Below are 23,796 nucleotides of genomic sequence, written 5' to 3'. Positions count from 1 at the left end.
GATTTGATCCACGAATCCACCGGGATTCAGTTCCTTCTCGCATTAGACATCACCCGTACTGCCAGAGGAACTATAAATTATAGGTATATCCATGCGCTAGCGAACTTGATAGATAATATCACTGAGATGTATGACGACACCTTCAGGTATACGGGAAGGGAGTTACAAGCTTACAAGAAGGAACTGATTCAGCACAGAATGGTCCTTAATTATGTCACAGCCGTGACAGGTGGGTACTGTGTTACTCTGGCAACTCAATATGGTGTGAAGTGCTGTACGTATATTACAAACAGCACTGACGACCCAACGGAGATCATCGATCAAAAGATGGACGATACCTTGCAGTTGAAGTGGGAGTTCAGGAGGAAGCACAACCTTACCTTAGCGACTGTGAGTAATGAACTGACCGGCTGGGTCTCATGGTTGAACCCACGCAAATGGTTCTCAGGTTTAGGAGAGTGGGCTCAGAATGTCATTATGGGTGTTGGGAAGTTTCTCCTTTGTATCCTGGGAGTCGTCATAATTATTGGTTCGATATTTAGGTGTGTTCGAATTCTAATGCTGCGCAAGCACGGGCACAACTCTGATGAGTCTAAGGAGCGAGGGCGTGTTATAGCAGCAGATTTAATTTATGACCCATCCATAGAGACAGTGTTATGATAAGGATTGCAAATGAATTTCATGGCCTGTTTCTTTCACCCGTTTTTCTTTTGTTTCCCCCTCTGCCCAGATACATCCATCCGGAAAAGACATCAGCCCTACCCAAAATGTTTATGTGAATGTATTTTATATATGTGTCTTATCTTCATCTCTACAACTCTACAACCTCCAGTTAATGGCACACATAGTCGACAGGTGATATCCACATATACTAGCACTCACATATGTTTCCCCCTCCATGTATCATCCACTAAATGTGCACCCCATTTGTTGGAACAAGAAGCCGAAAAGAGCTCGGTAGTGTTTGTTGGCCCATTTACAGACCCTTAATACGGGATGAGAAGGATTTAATGTATACTTCGCAATACCTCGAAGCTTATTACATATACGGCACGATGATACATGCCCCTCAGACATGGATTCATACATTCATGCTTTTTACTATCCCACTAGGTCATATATTTCCCACCTACAACTCTTCCCCGACCATCCAAACTTCTGTAGATATTGTGTAGATATTTTTCTGTTTATTGATTAGATAGTGGCAGTTATTGGTGACTGCCAAAGGGTGGACTGTCAAAGTCGAGAAATATTGCAGTACACACATCAAGTACAAACTACACACAGATGGCCTCCGCGCGTGTACTTGTTTTGCTGTGCGTGCACATATCCGCAATTTGCGTATGGTCGCTCCCGCGGTCCTGCGCATTATCGCGTGGTATGGGTATTTACGGTAGAGTTTGTGAACACATGGAAAGCTATCAAAACACATTACATATTTAATCCAAATAGTGCACAATGTACACATAGTCTCCCTGCAGCACATCAGTAAGTTACAGCAGTTTAAATGGTAACAGAACAAAGGGATTCACCTTTACCGGATAGGAGGGGACAGAACAAGGTTATAAGGTGGTGTTTGGTATCCAGCCGTAGGGTATTGTAAGGGTAATATTCCGGTGTTGGTTTGAAGAAGATCGGATGTTCCTGCGAATAGTTATGTGCAGGAGCAGAATATAGATATAAACTATATTTACTGTACATTATGTATGCGGCGGGAATCCAGAGGAGACCACCCACAAGAGCAGTTGGAACAGACATCGCCCACCTATTCAAACCGACCTATGACCTCTCCTGTACTGTAAATGACCATCCCTGTGTCCAATAGACAAAGAGATTACAGTATCCATTTTGTTAGGTTTTGGAAGAATTGTATAAAGAGAGCCTGCTGCAGGCCTGGTCAGACACAAGACTCACAAAGTTATCAGATGACTGAGGACCAGACTGGGTAGCGCGGCGAATCCAATCACGTATGTACCATTGACTGTAGCTATTATTCTGTTGTATTGTATTGTATATATTGTAACCCCCTTTCAGTAATAATATGCTGTTGTGTCGGAACCCAGCAGTTTAATTACAATCTGGTGTCGTGTCTCCCTGCTAAGGTTTAAAGTGTATTATTATCGCATTGCATAGCTGTTAAGGGTTTGCGGTGCATCTCTGGGTGTGTACGCGCTGTGTGTACTTTGTACCGTCAGCGCGGCGTTTGTACGCAAAGTCCGTACACAGTACAGGACCCTTTACGCTAATAGCGTAAAGAGTACGTAGAGTGTGTATTAAGTATAGCGGCCGCAGCGGCTCCATGGTAAAGTGTATTTAAAGTGTGTTTAAGGTATAGCTTTCATCCCTGTATATAAATCAGCATTATCAGCAGGCTCATATATTGGCCAATGTATGCCAACAACCTCAGATATGTATAATGAAATTTATTATAATTTTAATGGTTGTTTGGTGCACTTGCTCTCTTGTTCCTATGTTGTAGGAATCATGACACACTCAGCCATTGCGAAAGTGGATGGTGATCGTAATCACGATTAGTGCGCGTATTGCATATAAGAGGTCTGCATCAGATACATGGACACTACCTTAGTGTACTCAGCCAATGCTTGAGTGCTCCCTTCCTCCCTTATTGCGTTTCTTTATGGGTAAGGAAGCGTTGGTGCAATATACATGTACACCTGAATCCACCAATGTGGAGGAATTATTTTGTGTGCATAGTAAAAAAAAAGCGCACAATTTGCTCTATAAAAGAATACACTTAAGTTTAGTGAATATATACTCACAATTTTTTAATATAAAAGTATTGAAAATATTTGATGAATAATGCAGCTGACATATCTACTTCTCAATGTTCTTGTGGTTTCTTGTATATTGTGAGACCACACAAAATGTTTTTAAAACAAAGGATCACAATATTGGTTCTAACAAATAAACTGTATATTACAGGCCATAAGGTAATACATATTTATTAGGGATGTAGAGAGGATGTCTACACTACAATCACTGTGTCAACAGTAGCTGGGGTGCTATCACACTTCTTCCGGGTTCGGGTCCCCGGCGCAAACATCACTGTGGGCCAATGAAGAGGGAGCCAGAGGCTTTTTCTCCCCCAAAAATTGTGAATACGTAGCCCATATGTCATGTGCGCTTTGTAACCCCCATAGAAACCTATGGGGGCTGCGGCTGCTGTTGGAATTGGAGAAACCACAGCATATATTGGAAATATCTGCTGCAATCCCTCCATGGGACATCTGGGGGATACTAAATATTTGCGGGTAACCTCAGAAAACAGCTGATTTAGAAGAATATCCCACAAATATTTAATGATAAATAGGCCCTGTAGTGAGAATGCTTTATGAAACAATCAAGGGCTTCTTAAGTGTCAGCTATGTGACATCATACCTCCCAACTGTCCCGATTCCAGCAGGACAGTCCCGCTATTTGGTCACTGTCCCACTGTCCTGCAATGTCCTTCAGATTGAGGGGGCAGTTGGGGGAGTCTTTGATCACCCGCTGCACTGCTCTGCAAAGCAATGAGTGATCGCGGAATACATGCTGTGCGCAGTCTTTTTGGTCCTGGAATTGACGTCAGACACCCGCCCTGCAAACGCTTGGACCCTATAACATGGAATGGTCAGCGCGCTCATTAGTGGAAATTGAGAGATGGGAAAGAAGGTGTTGCGGGATGGATTACATCTATAGGTATATGGATATGTCAATCTGTTTATGTGTGAATGTGGATTGGAGGCAATGATCAATCTATTGATAGTTTCTAATAATTCACTTTATTAAGTATAGAGTGTTCGGAGGCTGCCCTTCTATCAGCAACCTCCTTGTAATAGGTTAATGGTTCCTTACTATCGTTTTTTCACCACTGTCAGGTGTGTCCTGCAGACTACCCTTTGCAAGGTATACCTTCCTAATGGTATACCAAACTGAACCCAGCTCAGGTAAATGTCAGGTGTACCCTGCGGGTCACCTTTACCATAGGAGTGGTGGGTACCTATGTTCCCTCTGAAGCTGTGTCTTGTTTAGGTATTTGGGGGTATGACTAGTGCGGCGTCCCGCCTGTCAGTACCCTCTCATGTGCAGCACTGAGGTGTGGAGTCGTGGGCTGTGTATCTTACACTTACCGCCGGGGGCAGGTCTCTGCCTGCCGCCGGTGACCGCGTCTCTTCCTTCCCCACCTCAGGCTATCAGTCCTCTTCCTCAGTGTTACAGCCATGAAAGCATTTATGGGTGCAGGATATCAGGCATGTAACCCTAGACAAAGGCATCCGTGCTGAAACGCGTTGGGACTTGCTAATTCACACCACATTCATCCACAGATCTCCCTCTCCGGCCGGAGAAGGGAACGCAGCAGCATTCACCACAGAAAGAGCGCTCACGTGACATCGCACGTGACGCGCGAACCCGGAAGTGCTAGACGGGACCCGTGGACGGAGGAGACCGGCGGCTGCTGGAGCAGCGCGCGGACCAAAGGAGACGGAGGACACTGAGGAAGAGGACTGATAGCCTGAGGTGGGGAAGGAAGAGACGCGGTCACCGGCGGCAGGCAGAGACCTGCCCCGGCGGTAAGTGTAAGATACACAGCCCACGACCCCACACCTCAGTGCTGCACATGAGAGGGTACTGACAGGCGGGACGCCGCACTAGTCATACCCCCAAATACCTAAACAAGACACAGCTTCAGAGGGAACATAGGTACCCACCACTCCTATGGTAAAGGTGACCCGCAGGGTACACCTGACATTTACCTGAGCTGGGTTCATTTTGGTATACCATTAGGAAGGTATACCTTGCAAAGGGTAGTCTGCAGGACACACCTGACAGTGGTGAAAAAACGATAGTAAGGAACCATTAACCTATTACAAGGAGGTTGCTGATAGAAGGGCAGCCTACAAACTATATCCGAACACTCTATACTTAATTAAGTGAATTATTAGAAACTATCAATAGATTGATCATTGCCTCCAATCCACATTCACACATAAACAGATTGACATATCCATATACCTATAGATGTAATCCATCCCGCAACACCTTCTTTCCCATCTCTCAATTTCCACTAATGAGCGCGCTGACCATTCCATGTTATAAATTCCACTACAGGAGGTAGGACGCCTCCAGGTCCAGCAGCACTCGTGAGCCTTTTTTTTCTCCTGTGAGCGCAGCCTCCATCCATTTCAAAACGCTTGGACCGCCTGCGTTTTTCCAAACACTCCCAGAAAACAGCAGGTTGACACCCATAAACGCCTTCTTTCTGTCAATCACCTTGCAATCGGCTGTGCAAATAGATTCTTCGTTAAATCCATCGCCCAGCACCAATCCTCTTTGTACCCGTACAACGCGCCTGCGCATTGCGGTGCATACGCATGCGCAGTTTTGCCCAGTTTTAACCTGATCGCAGCACTGCAAAAAGTTACTAATGACTCGGAATGACCCCCCGTGTGCACTGCAGGGGGGGGCAGAGGGAGTTAGAATTGGGTGGGTTATTTTGTTTCTTTGCAGGGTAAATACTGGCTGCTTTATTTTTACACTGCAGTTTAGATTTCAGTTTGAACACACCATCAGGTCTGAATTACCCCCTTTAACCGTGGACTTACCGATACCTCCTGAGACCAGCAATCCTAGTGGAACACAGCTGAACCATCTACTATATTGTTTTTTTGGAAACACAGCCACACAGGATTAGACTGGTCCACAGGGGAACAGGGGAAACCTCCGGTGGGCCCCACCACCTAGGGGGCCCACCTCTGGTGGGGTCTACCTCTTCCTCTAGGGACCAGATTACAGACTGTGCACTTGAATTACTCATTATATATGTTACCTTATACTGCACAGGACTATGGTGTATTTTCTACAGTGCATTTCTGTTATTATTTATCATGCATGTACTAGCAGTATTTACTACAGGCGTAGTATCGTATGCCGGCGGCCTGGCTCCCGGCGACCAGCATACCGGCGCCGGGAGGCCGACCGCCGGCATACCGACAGCGTGGTGAGCGCAAATGAGCCCACTGTGGGCTCGCTGCGCTCGCCACGCTGCAGGCACGGTTGTCGGGATTCCGGCGCCGGTATACTGTGCGCCGGGATCCCGACATTCGGCAACCTGAAGACCACCCTTGACTACAGTATATATATTTACCAAGGAGCCCAGACCATGCCCTTCCTAATGGTTAGCCATGACCTCTGTGGCAACTGCCACACCCCTAAAAATGGGTCCCTACCAATGCATTTCCCCCGGTGGGCCCTTCATACCCCAGTCCAACACTGCAGCCACATCACTGCAGTGTTGAAGAATTCTAGATCCTCAACAAAGCTCAGTCACCCACCATTACATTCCTCGCTGGGCAATCAACTGAGGATTGGTACAATACAAAATTTTGGGTCTGACTCTGGAAAGTATCTTTATCTCTTAAACAAACTTTATTGGCAAGATGAGAGGACATCACCAAGACATTAAAAAAAGAAAAGAAAAAAAAAGAATGTGACCTAAAACATTCAATAGCATAATCACATGAAACAAGTTACTACAATATAGTTTTGCTAAGGGATTAAGGGGGTAATTCCGACCCGTTTGCACGCAGCAGTTTGTCGCTGTGGTGCGAACGGGTCCGGAATGCGCATGCACAGCGGCCGCAGTGCACCAGAGCCTACCGCAAAGACGATTGACAGAAAGAAGGCGTACCTGGGCGGATCTGGACCGTTGAAGACCGTTTTCGGGGAGTGGAGAAGAAAACGCAGGCGTGTCCAGCAGAACGGAGGGCGGATGTCTAATGTCAAAGCTGGCCCCAGAATCGCAGAGATCGTCGCACAGGGTAAGTATGTCCAGGCCTAGTCTACTTTTGCTTAAATTTCTTTAGCTTAGCAGGGCTGCACAAGTGATTGCAGTCCTGCTAAGCTAAAATACACTCCCCCGTAAACGTGGACTAGTTGATTGCAGCAGCAGCAAAAAGTTGCTGGCTGCGATCAACTCGGAATGACCACCAAAATACGAGAAAATCTAAGTAATAAAAAGCAAGCTTGTAGACTCTCATCTCTAAGTATCTTTATCTTATTAGAGAATTCGAGAACGACCATCGGGTCATACAGTTTATTTGCATATATCCTAATTGGAAAATTGAATGCCTGTGGAACTGCTAATCCTCTGGATTGTTACGTATTATCACTTGAGTCCCCATTTCTCTCATATTTACCAGATATATGCATGAGGGATATACTTTTCATACTTTATTAAATGTTGAAATTGTATGACTATCTGGTTGTCTACCATCGATGATATAATTATCCGTTCAGTAATATTATCATCGCTGACAGCTGTTTCTTTTTATCTCCATTGTTTTGGAAAGCATCCTCTTTGTGATTTCCTTAGTAAGCGATTTACCAGCAAAGTGATTAGAAAACACAATGGAACACTCAGTAAACAACAGGAGAAGCAGCAGCATTCTTCCACTGTGACACCAGATTCTGCTTAAGTTTGGCCCGGATAATGTAACTTGATGGTTTTTTTTCCCCCAGACTATTTCCAATGTTTATTTGCCTTAATCCCTGACATTTATTCATAAAACCCTATGAAATCCTGCAATGTTTAACAAATTGTTTTTCTGATAATCCATTATTGGTGATCCAGTCAGGATACTGGCGTTCGGGATTCCAGCAGTCAGAATACCGATGCTGGAATCCCGACACTGGTCAGAATGCGACGCCGGAATCCTGACATTTATCAACATTTCGGCGCCAGAATACCGCCTGCTGGCATCACGAATGTAAGTATGCCGGGGCCCTTTAGGGTCAGATACGGGGGGGACACCCCACTTCTATCGCCAAGCAGGTGCTGTTATTGCTATATAAATAAAGGATACGCAGAAACTCTGATGCAGAGATGGGGGAGTGGGGAGTGGGGTGAAGAATAGCTGCAGAGCTGCCCAGTAGCTGTTACATGTCTATCAAGCCGCTTTCAGTCTCAGCTGTTCCAGCCCCCTACTTTCTCTCCAGCCCACTTCTTTCTCTCCAGCTACAGCCTCTTGTGTCAGTACATGCAGAGAGCAGCATGTGCCCAGCAGTCAGTATTGTAGTGCATAGAGAGGGCAGCAGTGGATGTGAACCCAGCAGTCAGTAATATATATATATATATATATATATATATATATACACACACACACACACACACACACACACACACACACACACACACACACACACACACACACACATAGTCAGAGGCATGGCAGGGGGGTGCAGACACCACATGCTCTATGTACACACTCCCATCATTAATGAGTGACAGCCCGGTGGGGGTATCTTATCTGCGGTCTGTACAATCACAGGCAAATGCTGTCTGTCCCATCCTTTCCATTACAGGCAATTTCATATAGACATCAACCAAGCACAGGACTGGGCCACTTCATTTGTTTGTGCACTTGCCACTCATCCCCGTGCGCCCTGCTCCAAAACCATCTGCTTATTTTGTCCCTACCTGTTTGTGCAGTTAGACCCCCTCAGTGTCATCTGTCACTGGCCCGCTGTGAGCATGATTACATCACACTGGGCATACAGGTCTGGTCCCCCACATCTCCAATAGACCCCATTCTGATTCAGAAAAACTCAAACATTATCTGTCTGCCATCACTTTCAAAATGCTTTAAATGTGTCCTACCAGATGCAAAGCTACTGTACCTGGCTTCCTTATTTATATCCTCCAACATCTTGGGTGACTTCAACTTGCCATTTGATTGAGGGGGTTATTCAGGTCGCATTGTTAATCGCTGTGACCGCAATAACCCCATTGGCAGCACTAGTGGGCATGCGCAGGTCCTGTCCTGCGCGTGTGCTAGCAGCCAATGAGATTTGATCGCATTGATTGACAGGCAGAGGAGTTCGTGGGGCGGTGACAGAGCGATGGGTGGCGGCACTGGGAAAAAGGGGGCTGGTTGGCAGCGTTTTTGGGGCAGCTGCGTGACATCACACGTTGCCGCTCCGATCAAGAAAATGTTGGAGTACCACCTGCATACGCAGCCTGCCAGGAAGTTGTCCACAGTTGCTGCAACCGCAATTAAATTGCAGTCGCAGTCACTGTGCAGGCCATTTAGCATGCTCGGCTGCCTTACCCTGCGATGGGCAGCCCCCAGCATGCGAGAGAAAGGATTGCAAATTCTGCTAAAAAGCAGAATCTGCAATCTTTATTGAATAGCCCCCTAAGTACTGTAAATTATTGTGCCTCCAAACACAGTACTCGGTTTAAGCTCTTAGACTTGATTTTTTTTTCTCTCCATACTTTGTTCACTTTTCAGACTACCACTTATTGGGATATGTAAAAAGCAGTGAAAGGAGTGGAGAAGTGAGCCAGTGAAGAAGTTGCCCATGGCAACCAATCAGCATTGAAGTAACATTTATAATTTGCATACTATAAAATTATACAGAGCAGCTGATTGGTTGCCATGGGCAACTTCTCCACTGGCTCCCTTCTCCACTCTTTTCACTGCTTAGTACATCTCCCTTATCTACTCATCTGCTACTAGAACCACTGTGTTCTCAAACACTGCCTTACCTCCAACTCATTCTCAGTGCTATTCATTTTCCATCTCTCTGCGGCAACTTCTCCACCCTAATTTCTGCATACAGTCAGTGTCTCTTGTGCTTGAACAGCCTGAACTAATTTAATCGATAACCATCATCATATAAAAAACATATCGAATAGTCAAAAAACTAAGAAGATAACAGGTCTCCTGATCAATGTTTCAAAGAACGTATCATTTTCGACTTTAACAGCCTTAACTAATTTAATCGATAACTATCATCATATAAAATATTCAATAAAATGAATAAAGTATATATATATATATATATATATATATATATATTACATACATACACAGTGCATCCGGAAAGTATTTACAGTGCTTCACTTTCTCTAACATCCTAGGGGATACTGGGATGATATTAGTGTGATAATCTGAATAAGTGGATCTGATTGGTGTCGTAGTTTATTGGTAGTGTTTAGGGTGTGAGGTAAGTATAAGATTTTTCTAGTTTCAGTTGGGTCTATTTAGTATTACCTGTTGGTCTTTTGTTTGTTTACAGATCTCTACGATGTTGCGGAACATGCCACGTGGACAATCACGGAATATACAATAATATGTCCCATGTGAGAAGTACTAAATTCGGCTCTATGAAAATGACTGCAATATAAAAGTAATTAAACAATTGAAGATATCAGACAACATTACTCCATTGAAAGGCATCAAACAAAGAACAATTTTATTAAACTGGATTCTTCGATGGCTGCCGATGTTCGCACCTAAACGAAGGTTAGTATTTTATCTCGTGCATAACATAGATACACAACAGTTTTATTAAAACATACAATATTGACTATACTTATATGATGACCCTTTCTCAGTACTGAAATTAACCCCTTTAAACCCACAGTTCAGCTGATTCTTCGTACGTTGGTGCACATAAGTCAATGAGTCAGTTGGTCTTTTTACGAAAGGATAGCTTGCAAATGGATCGGCAATATGTAACCTAGGGGCAAGAATTCCCTTTCTTTTGCCTTTCTTCTAATCCCTCATTGCAACAGTTAGTTGAATTATAAACTTCCACTACTGAGGGCTATTCATTGCCTTGTAATCCTCTGAAAGGAATATCTGCTACAATGTTTCTGCAATAAAGGAATTCCCAATTGAAACTGTAACAATGTCCTATATCCCTGCTGTGTCCTCCTGTAGCTTAGGCTTGTATAACCATCAGGGTGTAACAGACTGCGGTTCAGTTACTCTTTCCCGATCACTGACTGACATAGATGGCTCACTGACTCCGGTGTAGTGTTCGGTATAAATCTGAGGTCTATATTGCAATACCGTAAATTAATGATCTGTATACCCCGATAGGGCACTGTAACTCTGTGTCACTTTGGGAAATAGCTGAAGCGTCTATCTGTGGAGGCTAATACAGCACTGGTTAAGAAGCTTGCTAACTCTGATTACTGACAGACTGCTGCCTGGGAAAGTCACTCTGAGGAGAAGAGTTAGAAAGTTGGCTGCTGTCTTTATACGTTTCTTTCTATGCAGAGCTAAGCCCTTACGAATATTATAACAGGGATAGTTCTCTTTTCTATGCTGTGCTGGAATGGAACCTTATTGGCTAAGAGACTGTGGCTGATGAATGCGATGGGAGGACGTCGCCAGACAGTTTCCGCTTATTAGCTAATAAATGCTGATTCTGTCTTATTTAAGTGACGTGACCCCTCTTCCCTTATATGGGGGCCATACCTCCGCCTCCTGCCGTCCCACCGGCTGCTTTTACTGGGCTGCACCTCTTAGGCCTCCGCCTTCTCCCCTGTCACTTGGCCCGTCACTCACTGTTATACCGCCTCCTATCTTCTAGTCAGCGTGATCCTCTGAAGATGTCAGCCGGCAACCCTGCTGCCCTCCGTTTCACTCTGTCCCGGCTCAGCTAGTCTCCGTTCCGGGCAGTCTCGATGTGACTGTAGAGAGCGGTGAGTGCTTTTTGCGAGTTCCCTTCGGCCTCTCTCCAGACCCGGCTGTCAGCTCTGTCTCTCCCGCCGCAGCCGTGCTTTCACTCCCGTCTCTTCTTCTCCTCACAGCTGTCCCGCCTAGTGCTCAAGCCCCCCTCTTTTTATCTCATTCTAGGTAAGGTGCCCGTATCTGTCCCACCAGCGGCGCGGGCCAGTTCAGTTGTCTTCTACACGGCCTCCAATGGGTCCTAGTGGCCCCCAGATTACACAGTTCTGTAAACAATAAGGGCCAGACTAAAATCAACAGGTCTATAGTGGCCCACGGTTCAACTGATACCACCAGTGATACCAACCTGAATTAAATCAGTTCAGTCTCTGGTCCTGAGTATCACATACTTCCCCGGTAATTTGATGCGGATCCTTACGCATCTAGTAACCATGTACCCTACTTGGATAACAAATTTTGTTAACAAATACAAGAGTAATATACAAACATCACTATACTCTATGTAACTACTTTACCCTCGATTATACTAGACATCTGCATCTAATTTGATTACTTAAATAATTCTACCACTATAATTATTCCATAATAACCAGTTCTGTCATATTAATTCAATGTGGAAACTCTATAATTGGTATCTAGCGGGCAACTTCCCTTTTGTGCTCCTTTCAGAGCGTCTTAACACAGGAACATCTGAATGTACAGGATCCGTATAATCTTCTGTTACGGTTTCATTCATTTCCGGGGTAGGTATAGTTCCAAAAGTGCCAAGAATTGGCCAACAGAGACTAAGCATGGCCTCCGGGTATGGAATTTCGGTTGGAGTTTCCTCTGGGAATAGAGATGTTCTGCTTTCCGACTCTGGCCATGCTGGACACAGTTTAAGTTGATCTCGATGGACCAGACTTGGTCGGCTTCCATCTTCGCGACTAATACGGTATACTGCCACTTCGGGATTTGGCTTTGCTAGTATTTTATATGGGATTGGCTTCCATCGAGAGTCTAATTTACTTTGTCGTTGGTTGTTCTTTCTTAAGACTCTGCATCCAACCGGCAAGGGCTCAGCTTGTGCTGTAAGGTTATAATTGTGCTCTTGCCGCTTTTGCACCACTTCTCTCTGTTGTTCGACTAGATCATGAGCTGCCTTCAATCGACGTTGATGCTCTGTTACCCAATCTGTTTCCAGAAATGGTTCTGGAGTGCTTCTCACCTGAAGAGTAACATCCATGGGTAGTTTCCCTTGTCTACCAAATAATAAGTAGTACGGCGTATACCCTGTGGAACTATGGATGGTATTATTGCAGATGAACATGAATTCCGTTAATAATAGCGGCCAATCTTGTCTTTTCTGTAGAGGAAGGGCCCGTAACATTTGAATAAGTTTTTTATTAGTTCTTTCACACAGGCCACTCCCCTGCGGGTGATATGCTGTGGTTTGTAATTTTTTTTCATCCATATAGGAGGCATAATTCTCGAAAGAGTCGGGATGTAAACGCCGGCATTTGATCGGTCAAGATTTTTTCAGGAAAACCATATGGTCGTACGAAGGCCCTCCAGAAGATTTCATCAGTAGTCTTTGCCGTCATATCTTTTACTGGTAAAGCAATTGCGAACTTAGTGTAGTGATCTACCATCATGAGGGCGTACTCGTGGCCCAACTTGCTTCTTTCTAGTTTTACCTGATCAGTGGTGACCAATTCTAAAGGCTCGCTGCTGACAATTGGATGAAGTGGGGCCTTGTCTGTATAAAGGGCAGGTTTCCGTAGACTACACGCATGACAGTTTCTGCACCACTCTTCTACATTCTGTCGTAACCCAACCCAATAGAACCGCTGTCTGAGATTCGATTCCGTCTTCTGGTGTCCGAAATGGCCTGATTGATCATGATAAGCCTGCAAGAGAACTGGTGCTTTTGTCATAGGGACAAGCACTTGGGTAACGAGCAGGTGAGTTTTAGGATTAACACTCCTTCGAACTATCAGATTTTGTTGTATTTCTAATCGATCCCGCTGTCTCCATAGCTTTACTAACTCTGGCGCGGAAGTTTGTCTTTTGGATTTGGATAAGCCTTTCTTTTGCAGTAATAACTTCTTTAGCTTCCGAAACAGTAGGTATTTTTCCTGCCATTTGCTTAAACTGCCTTCTTCTAACTGATAATAGGATTGGCTCGTCTTGGAGGCGGTGTTATTCTGTACAACTGTTCACCTAGGAGCTTGAAAAGGAGGTAATTCTACCAACTCCCAGGGGTCCTCAACTTCGGATTCCTCTTGATCAGCTAACCGGGAGAGCGCATCCGCATTACTATTATTCTTTCCAGGCCGATAGTGTATGGTGAATTGATAATTAGCCAAACGTGCATATCATCATTGCTCCAACACTCCAAGTTTGGCAGTAGCTAAGTGGGCCAGAGGATTACATTCAGTGTAAGCTACAAATGGGGTGGCGGTAAGATAAACTTTACATTTTTCAGTAACGGCCCAGACCAGTGCTAGGAATTCTAGTTTAAAAGCACTATAATTGGCATTGTTCCGTTCGGTCTTCCGGAGACCTCGGCTGGCATACGCTATTACTTTTTCTTTGCCATCTTGTAACTGCACGAGGACCGCACTGAGTCCTTGCTTACTTGCGTCCGTGTGTAGGATAAAGGGTTTGCTGTAGTCTGGGTATGCCAAGAGGGGCGCTTGGGTCAAAACCTTCTTGAGATGTTTTAATGCAGATTGTTGCCGGGATGTCCAGGTGACGAATAGACGTCTGCTTTGACTGTCTTGAGGTATATTTCGAAGCACTTCATGTAAAGGGGCGGCTACCTTGGCGAAATCCTTGACGAAGCGCCTATAATACGCCACGATTCCGAGAAATCGTCTTACATCTTTAACCGTTCGTGGAACAGACCATTCTTGTACTACTCAAATTTTTTCGGGATCTGGGGCTACTCCCTCAGAACTCACCAAATGTCCCAAATAACGAACCCTAGGTTTTAACAGGTGACATTTTGCAGGGTTTACCTTCAGTCCGTATCTAGCCAATTGCTGGAAGACTTCCTGTAAATGTTGAAGGTGGTCCTGATAGGACCTAGAAAAGATGATTATATCGTCCAAATACAATAACACCATCTCGAAATTCTTAGATCACAGGCAGTGCTCCATCACTCTTTGAAACATTGCCGGAGCATTGCACAATCCGAATGGCATTCGATTAAATTCATGGAGTTCCATGGGAGTGGTGAAGGCTGTTTTCTCCTTATCTTCCGGCGCCATCATAATCTGCCAATATCCGCTGGTTAAATCTAGTGTGGAGAAATATTTGGCCGATTTCAAGGCTGCAAGCGATTCCTCAATCCTAGGCAGCGGATATGCATCTTTATGTGTAATCTGATTCAATTTCCGGTAGTCGACACAAAAGCATAACTGCCCATTCTTTTTTTTAACTAGCACCATTGGGGCGGCCCATGGGCTATGGCTTTCTTGAATGACGCCAGTAGACTTCATATCTTCGAGCATCTTCCTCACTGGTTGATACAGAGCAGGAGCTAAAGGTCTATGTTTTTCTTTGATAGGGATAGCATTGCCGGTCATAATGCGATGTCTTACAGTTGTGACTGTCCCAAAATCCAAGGGTCCTTGACTAAAGGTTTGAGGGTTCTCCTTCACGATTTGAAGCGCACCTTGTCTATGTTTAGGAGGGGTGTCTTCATCGCCGATGTGGATATCATTCCACCACTCTACCAGGGTGGAATTTTCTTCTTTCTCAACATGATTACTCTGTTGACGAGCTTCTGTTTGCACAGGCATCACGTCCTGAAAACTAGTCCAGGAAAGTGTAGCAATCGGTCGTTGTCGGTATAGTTTGATCATATGATTATGAGGATTCAGGATCCGGACGGGAACCCTCTCTTTAGTAACGGTCACCAAACAATGGGCCACAATGATCTCATTCCCCTCACTCAGGTCACAGGGTTCAATAAGAGCCTCATAGCTGTTTCCTCTAGGACCACATCGGGTTTTGCCCCAGACGATGACTTCGGAGTTGGGAGGCACTTTGATGGGCTTGCTGTCCGTAATCCAGACCTTCCCAATATATCCGTTGCAATGCACAAATGCCTGGTGACTTTGCAAAGTTTTAATAGTTTTCTGGAGGGCATCCTGATGGGTGGTCACAGTCTTAGGTAACTCCTGTTTCAGAATCGAAATCAATTTCTTGGGACAACTCTATAATATATTCATCCCGAGAATCATAGGGATAGCATTAGGATCACTGGCGCGTGTAATCAAGCATCCTTGTCGTGGGAGTTCGGTCTCTCCAATCCTTACATGGGCCTCCCAGTAACCCACGAATGATATATTTGATCCATTACTAGCTATCAGTTGTAACCATGTTGGTGGGGGTGTCACAATTTGATGTTCTCCCCAATTTTGTAGAAAAGTAGAGTGCTGAATGGTGGTTATCTGTGATCCAGTGTCTATCATTGCCATAATTTCCACTCCGTTAATAGATATTGGGATATGGGGGCATCGTCCTACGTACTGAGACCACCATTCTTCATATTTCTGATTTACTGCGGCATTTCCCCCCGAGGATCGGTCTCCGGCCTCGGGGCATTGGAGTTTAAAGCCTCCTCTTGGTCACAATTACGTGCTATGTGTCCAGGCCTTTTACATTGACGGCAAATCGGTCGGCCCTGTGGATCAAATTGATCAGTAGTTCTCCTTCCACCTGTCCGAGGTGGGGTCCACCAATCGTTTCTGGCTCTCCTGTGCTCCCTTGGACACCTAGCCTCGGTGGGACTGGTGCCTTGCCTTTCAGCAAACTTCTGTACCTCTTTGCACATTTTTGTCATTCCCGCTACAAGTTCCTCCATTTGACTCGTTAGAGCTCGCATTGGGTCTGTGGTGGGTGTCTGAAAGCTCTGACCGATGGTGTCCCTATTCCTCTGGTTGTTAACGGGATTCAGGGCGCTGTTTCTGTTAGATAACTGACTCTCCTGATATCCGGGCATCTCTGGAAAACCACCTTAATCGCGGCCTCTTTAAAATCTAGGAAGGTATGTCCGGATCGCTTTCAATGCCTCTTGAGGCTTAGGGTGGAATCTCTAAGCGTTTCTCCCGGACGCTGCTTTCTAGCGTAGAATTTCATTTTTAGTTCTGAGATTGTATGAAGTTCAAATGTAGTAGCCAAACGTTGTAATATCTGTTCAATATTTTTCCTCTCTTCTGCCGGCCAGGAAATGACTTCCCGTTGTGCGGATCCTTTCAGTTGTCCAATAAGAATCTCGACTTGTTGTCGCTCGCTTAAACGGTAGATACGGAACATGGACTTAATTTTGTTTTTGAAGTTAGTCAAAGTATTTCCTTTGGCCTTGTGTCTATCTCCATGGTAGGTTGGAAGCCATGGGGCCCCAAAATAGTACGGCAAGGTAATTGGGTTTATTTGCGCCATGCTAGGCGTTTCTGGTGTCGGCTTACTAGGCTCTCCGCTGAATGCTCCAGCCGTCATAGATTGTTCTTTGGACATTTTCTGCGGATATAGAGTTCCTCGCTTTCATTTATCGATCCTGTTCGTGGACGCCACAAATCGACTTGTGATAATCTGAATAAGTGGATCTGATTTGTGTCGTAGTTTATTGGTAGTGTTTAGGGTGTGAGGTAAGTATAAGATTTTTCTTGTTTCAGTTGGGTCTATTTAGTATTACCTGTTGGTCTTTTGTTTGTTTACAGATCTCTACGATGTTCCGAAACATGCCACGTGCACAATCACGGAATATACAATAATATGTACCATGTGAGAAGTACTCAATTCGGCTCTATGAAAATGACTGCAATATAAAAGTAATGCAACAATTGAAGATATCAGACAACCTTACTCCATTGAAAGGCATCAAACAAAGAACAATTTTATTAAACCGGATTCTTCGATGGCTGCCGATGTTCGCACCTAAACGAAGATTAGTATTTTATCTCGTGCATAACATAGATACACAACAGTTTTATTGAAACATACAATATCGACTATACTTATATGATGACCCTTTCTCAGTACTGAAATTAACCCCTTTAAACCCACAGTTCAGCTGATTCTTCGTACGTTGGTGCACATAAGTCAATGAGTCAGTTGGTTTTTTTTACGAAAGGATAGCTTGCAAATGGATCGGCAATATGTAACCTAGGGGCAAGAATTCCCTTTCTTTTGCCTTTCTTCTAATCCCTCATTGCAACAGTTAGTTGAATTATATACTTCCACTACTGAGGGCTATTCACTGCCTTGTAATCCTCTGAAAGGAATATCTGCTACAATGTTTCTGCAATAAAGGAATTCCCAATTGAAACTGTAACAGTGTCCTATATCCCTGCTGTGTCCTTCTGTAGCTTAGGCTTGTGTAAACATCAGGGTGTAACAGACTGCGGTTCAGTTACTCTTTCCTGATCACTGACTGGCATAGATGGCTCACTGACTCCGGTGTAGTGTTCGGTATAAATCTGAGGTCTATATTGCAATACCGTAAATTAATGATCTGTATACACCGATAGGGCACTGTAACTCTGTGTCACTTCGGGAAATAGCTGAAGCGTCTATCTGTGGAGGCTAATGCAGCACTGGTTAAGTAGCTTGCTAACTCTGATTACTGACAGACTGCTGCCTGGGAAAGTCACTCTGAGGGGAAGAGTTAGAAAGTTGGCTGCTGTCTTTATACGTTTCTTTCCATGCAGAGCTAAGCCCTTACGAATATTATAACAGGGATAGTTCTCTTTTCTATGCTGTGCTGGTATGGAACCTTATTGGCTAAGAGACTGTGGCTGATGGATGCGATGGGAGGACGTCCCCAGTTTCCTCTTATTAGCTAATAAGTGCTGATTCTGTCTTATTTAAGTGACGTGACCCCTCTTCCCTTATATGGGGGCCATACCTCCGCCTCCTGCCGTCCCACCGGCTGCTTTTACTGGGCTGCACCTCTTAGGCCTCCGCCTTCTCCCCTGTCACTTGGCCCGTCACTCACTGTCATACCGCCTCCTTCCTTCTAGTCAGCGCGATCCTCTGAAGATGTCAGCCGGCAACCCCGCACTGTCCCGGCTCAGCCAGTCTCCGTTCCGGGCGGTCTCGATGTGACTGTAGAGAGCGGTGAGTGCTTTTTGCGAGTTCCCTTCGGCCTCTCTCCGGACCCGGCTGTCAGCTCTGTCTCTCCCGCCGCAGCCGTGCTTTCACTCCCGTCTCTTCTTCTCCTCACAGCCGTCCCGCCTAGCGCTCGAGCCCTCCTCTTTTTATCTCCTTCTAGGTAAGGTGCCCATATCGGTCCCGCCAGCGGCGCGGGCCAGTTCAGTTCTCCCCTACACGGCCTCCAATGGGTCCTAGTGGCCCCCAGATTCCACAGTTCTGTAAACAATAAGGGTCAGATTAAAATCAACAGGTCTGTAGTGGCCCCGGGTTCAGCTGATATCCCCAGTGATACCAACCTGAATTAAATCAGTTCAGTCTCTGGTCCTGGGTATCACATAAGTACCATGGGGTATAGATTTGGTCCATTGGAGCCTGGCACTTTAAGAAATCTACAGTGTGCGCTGGCTCCTCCATGTCCCTCCTGCAGACTCAGTTTAGAAAAATATGCCCAAGGAGCCGGGTTCATTCTCTGGAGCTACAGAGAGTTTTCTTCAGAAATATGTTTTAATTTGTTATTTTCAGGCAGCACTGGCTGGCACCAGTCTGCCTGCATTGTGGGACTTAGGGCAGGGACTGAACCAACCTCTTATAGGGTTAATGGTCCGGATCCCCGCTGACCGAACACTGCTCCTGAGGTACTGTTTCGCAGCATTCCGCCACCCCTAACAGATGCTGAAGATGCTGGTGCAGTAAGTACAGACACCGGGTCCCTGGTTAGCAGGTCCCTGGTGACAGTGCTAGCATAAGGGTGCAGTGGGCGCTTGGCTGCGGGGTGCGGTGCCCACTGCGGACACCCACACTGGTGCTGGTACAGAAAGGGGTTTTAACCCCACTGTCAGGTTCTGTTTAGTTTGTGTCCCCGGGTCAGTGGAGGTAGGATGGAAGAAGTGAGGAGGCCGGATTGGATTCCTGCGCATGTGCGCAATGTTGTTTATTAAACAATAGGCTTTAAACAATATGGCAGCAGGAATACTTGATAACAACAGAAACAAATGCAATTGTGAATATGCAGCGTGGAAGCTGAGAGTCTATGGCAAACTCTGTATGGTAAGTTCAATCGATCAGGGGATCGATGTGTCGGTATGGGAACCAATAGTTGTTGGACCGTGGAGCCAGCAGAGATGTTGGTGGGAATAGCAAACCTGGTAGCAATTGCAGGAGACAAGTGTTAAAGTTCTCAGTGCAGTTTGAATAACACTGGCAGCTTGCAGGCTGATGAACAGGTGTAGATGACGAGATGCACCTGTAGGAGAGTCTCTACTGCAGAGGGCTGGAGCACACTGTAGCTGGTAAAGGTGTGAAGCTAGAACTCAAGTGCAAGGGTTGCTGGTGCTTGTGGTTCCACGGTAGTACAGGAACAAACTGGAAGGCAAAGCAGGCAAACAGAGGAACTGGAGAACGGAACCAGAGACACAGGTCATAGGAGTGACACGAAGTCCAGGACAAGGACTGACTCACCCTGCTGCTCCTGATATACCCCCCGGTCTGCAGGCATTGGCTGGAAGGGAAACGAGGAGGTGCGGCCAAGCTCCGGATTGGCTGATGCGGCAGTCTGAGGAAAGCTGTCATGGCGGCGCCCATGCCGCGGCCCGGCGGGAACGCGGCGTGCATGCACGCCCGCTGACAACAGGAGCGTTCCTAGGCCCAGGATGGCATCCGGTGACAGGGAGACCAGCGAGACGTAGGAACCCCGGACGGAGTCCGCACCGACGGACAGATGCAGCTGTGGTAAGTCGATTCCTGACACCCGTTTTCTGCTTTTTGGTGACAAATGCCAGTATAATTATGCACAGGGGACCATGCGCCATTAAGGGGGCGGGGCTTCCCGGGGAGCAGGACCAGCAGCTCATAGATGCCATTTCCTGCTGTTTTAGACTCCAGGCTGCATGCAGGGAAGCGTTGTTCCTCCAGAGATCCTCCAAAGTCGCCTTGTACTGGTACCAGTGGAATTTATAGAAAGGGGGGAGCATATATATTGTCAGAAAACTAGTTGCCTTATCTAAACTTCTGGTTTATGCCCGGCAAAGTGCTGCTTTAGCTGTTGTGGCATTGTGTGCTGGTCTCATCCCTTTCTATATCACTCCATTCAGGTTGTTTGGGTTTCTGTGGTCACCTGTGTTATTTCACTATTACTGTGTTATTTCACTATTACTGTGTGTGTGTGTGTTCTGCTGCATCAGCATGTCTGGCAAAAAGGTTGTGTGTCCATCATGCAACACAAAGTTTCCCCTCTACTATGTAATCAGTGCTCTCTCCCTTCTCAGGGAAACAATACACAGGCCCCAGAGTGGTTAGAGTCATTTAAAGGAATGATATCTAATATTAATTCTGAATTGGCTACTGCCAGACAGAAAAGACAACTGCTAAAAAAAATTGTGGATGATTTTCTACTCAATGCTACTGACCACAAATCAGCTCCTCAGCCCCCCCCCCCCCCTTCCCCACCCCTTCCCCACCCCCTGCAGGTCTCACATAAACGCACACTCCCACATGTACTCCAATCTGACTCTGAAACTGAAATGCCAGATTTGGAATAAGGTATAGTGGACGTAGGCACAGGTGACAATACTCTGGCTCAGGGTGTGGAAGCCTTAATATATTCTATTAGGGAAGTCCTCAATATACCGGATAAAGAGACAGAACCTGATGAAGAGTTGTTTTTAATGTAAAACCAAAATCTATTGCCACTTTCCAAGGAATTAAACTCACTTTTTAAAGAGGTGTGGGTTATTCCTGACAAAATATTTCAAACCCCTAAGCGGTTGCTGAATTCCTTTCCTTTTCCCCCTGAGGAAAGGAAGGTATGGGAGAACCCTACGATTGTGGATACCTCAGTGTCCAGGCTGTCAAGTAAGATTGTGCTGGCTGTACCTGGTGCTATCTCTATAAAAGACCTTGCTGACTGTAAAATTGAGACTACACTCAAATCCATTTACACTGCAGTAGGTGTCGCACAGAGGCCCACCAATGCTTGTGGGTGAATCACGCGGGCCATGGTTAAATGGTCTGGTAATGTAATTGAGGGGTTTGACACTTTGCCTCAGGATGAGATCCTGACTCTACTGCAGCATATCCAGGATGCTGCTAACTTCATGAGTGAGGCAATCAAGGAGATAGGCCTCATTAATGCCCGTTCCTCGGCTATGGTGGCCTCAGCTCGCAGAGCTCTGTGGCTGCAACAGTGGACAGTGGATGCTGATTCCAAAAAAGGCGCAGAGAACTTTCCCTGCACAGGGGATGCCCTGTTTGGGGAGGAATAGAACAAGTGGATTTCTCAAGCAATGGCAGGTAAATCCACCTATCTGCCGTCTGCTGTGCCTCCAGCTAGACATCCTTATCCCGGTCCCTCTCTACAGTCCTTTCGTGTGGACAGGCTTAGAGGCAGGGCCAGGGGTGCTTCAAATTCAGCCAGAGGAAATAGAGGTAAATCTCGCAGACCAACGGCTGCTGGATCACTGGACCAGACTTCAGGTTCTTCCTCCACAAAGCCCTCCGCACGACAGTTGGCCGCAGCTGCAGTGGGACTTTCAGGTGGGTGCTCGACTGCAGTATTTCGCCCAGGTATGGGCGGAGTCCTGCAGGGACCCTTGGGTGAGGGATCTCATATCCCAGGGCTACCGGTTGGAATTTTAAGCACTCCCTCCTCACAGATTCTTCAGGTCAGGCTTACCAGCTTCACCTGTAGCAAGAGTTACCTTGCAGGACTCTATTCAAAAACTTCACACACAGGTGATGGTTCCGGTCCACCCTCTGCTCAGAAGCAAGGGATTTTATTCAAGCCTATTTGTGGTACTGAAACCAGATGGTTCAGTACGGCCAATCTTGAACCTCAAGTCTCTGAACCTGGATCTATGTGTGTTCAAGTTCAAGATTGAATCCTTAAAGCAGTGATTTCTGGCCTGGAAGAAGGAGAATTCCTGGTATCCCTGGATATCAAGGATGCATATCTGCATATCCCGATATGACCTTCTCATCAGGCTTATCTCAGATTTGCAATACAGGGCCGCCACTTCCAGTTCCAGGCCTTGCCCTTTGGCCTCTCTATGGCTCCGAGAGTACTCACAAAAGTTATGGCGGAAATGATGCTGCAACTCCGCATGATGGGAGTGAACATAGTCCCTTATTTGGACAATCTCCTCCTAAAGGCGTTGTCCAGGGAGCGTCTGTTACAAAGCATCAACTTGACTACACGTCTTCTTATGGACCATGGTGGATCCTAAATTTCCAAAAATCACACCTGGAACTGTCGCAGAGGCTTCAGTTCCTGGGGATAATATTATTGGGTTATTGGGGGTCATTCCGACCTGATCACACTCTGCCGTTTTTCACAGCACAGCGATCAGGTCACTACTGCGCATATGTATGCACCGCAATGCGCAGGTGCATTGTACGGGTATATAGTGGATCATTGCTGGGCGATGGATTTAACAAACAATCCATTCGCACAGCCGATTGCAAGAAGATTGACAGGAAGAAGGCGTTTATAGGTGTCAACTGACCATTTTCAGAGAGTGGTTGGAAAAACGCAGGCGCGTCCAAGCGTTTGCAGGGCGGGTGTCTGACGTCAATTCTGGGACCGGACAGGCTGAAGTGATCGCAGCGGCTGAGTAAACTCAGAAACTGCACAATCCATTATTGTAGTGCTTGGCTGCACAGGCGTTCGCACACTTGCAAAGCCAAAATACACTCCCCAGTGGGCGGCGACTATGCATTTGCACGGCTGCAAAAAGTAGCTAGCGAGCGATCAACTCGGAATGACCCCCATTGTGTGTAGAATTTTGAGGGATAAAATGAATTTATTCCATTTTGGAATAAGGCTGTAACATAACAAAAGGTTGAAAAAGTGAAGCGCTGTGAATACCTTCCGGAAGCACTGTATGTATATATATATATATATATATATATATTATATTGTCAAAGTCAGAAAAATATCTCTACACACACTGCCATATTTGCACCTCATACTGGTCCATGCTGCGCATGCGTACGCTCTCCCGTACGTGCGCATACTCACAGTCGCGGGCACCCGCAGGCGCATGGTATGCGTATTTACGGTAGAGTTTATGCGATCGTAGCGTGCGACTCAATCATTACATATTTTCACTAATAATGTATTTTGTAGATCATGGTCCCTTTGATAGATTCTGAAAGTTTGGTTAATATAGAA

General features: G+C 45.9%; 1 long non-coding RNA gene across 1 annotated transcript in view; it reads left to right on the top strand.

Annotated features, from left to right (window-relative positions):
• LOC134928887 (uncharacterized) overlaps nucleotides 1-17,761 on the top strand; it is a 97,573-nt gene extending 79,812 nt beyond the window's left edge. The window contains exons 2-3 of the long non-coding RNA XR_010178100.1: nucleotides 10,081-10,307; nucleotides 17,195-17,761. This is a non-coding gene — a long non-coding RNA (uncharacterized LOC134928887). The remainder of the gene's footprint in view (nucleotides 1-10,080; nucleotides 10,308-17,194) is intronic.
• The last annotated feature ends 6,035 nt before the right edge of the window (nucleotides 17,762-23,796 follow it).

This window comes from Pseudophryne corroboree, chromosome 5 (genome assembly GCF_028390025.1).
Source record: "Pseudophryne corroboree isolate aPseCor3 chromosome 5, aPseCor3.hap2, whole genome shotgun sequence".
NCBI classification, from domain to species: domain Eukaryota; kingdom Metazoa; phylum Chordata; class Amphibia; order Anura; family Myobatrachidae; genus Pseudophryne; species Pseudophryne corroboree.
The sequence above is the reverse complement of the archived record's forward strand: the minus strand, read 5'-3'. Positions and strand labels throughout refer to the sequence as shown.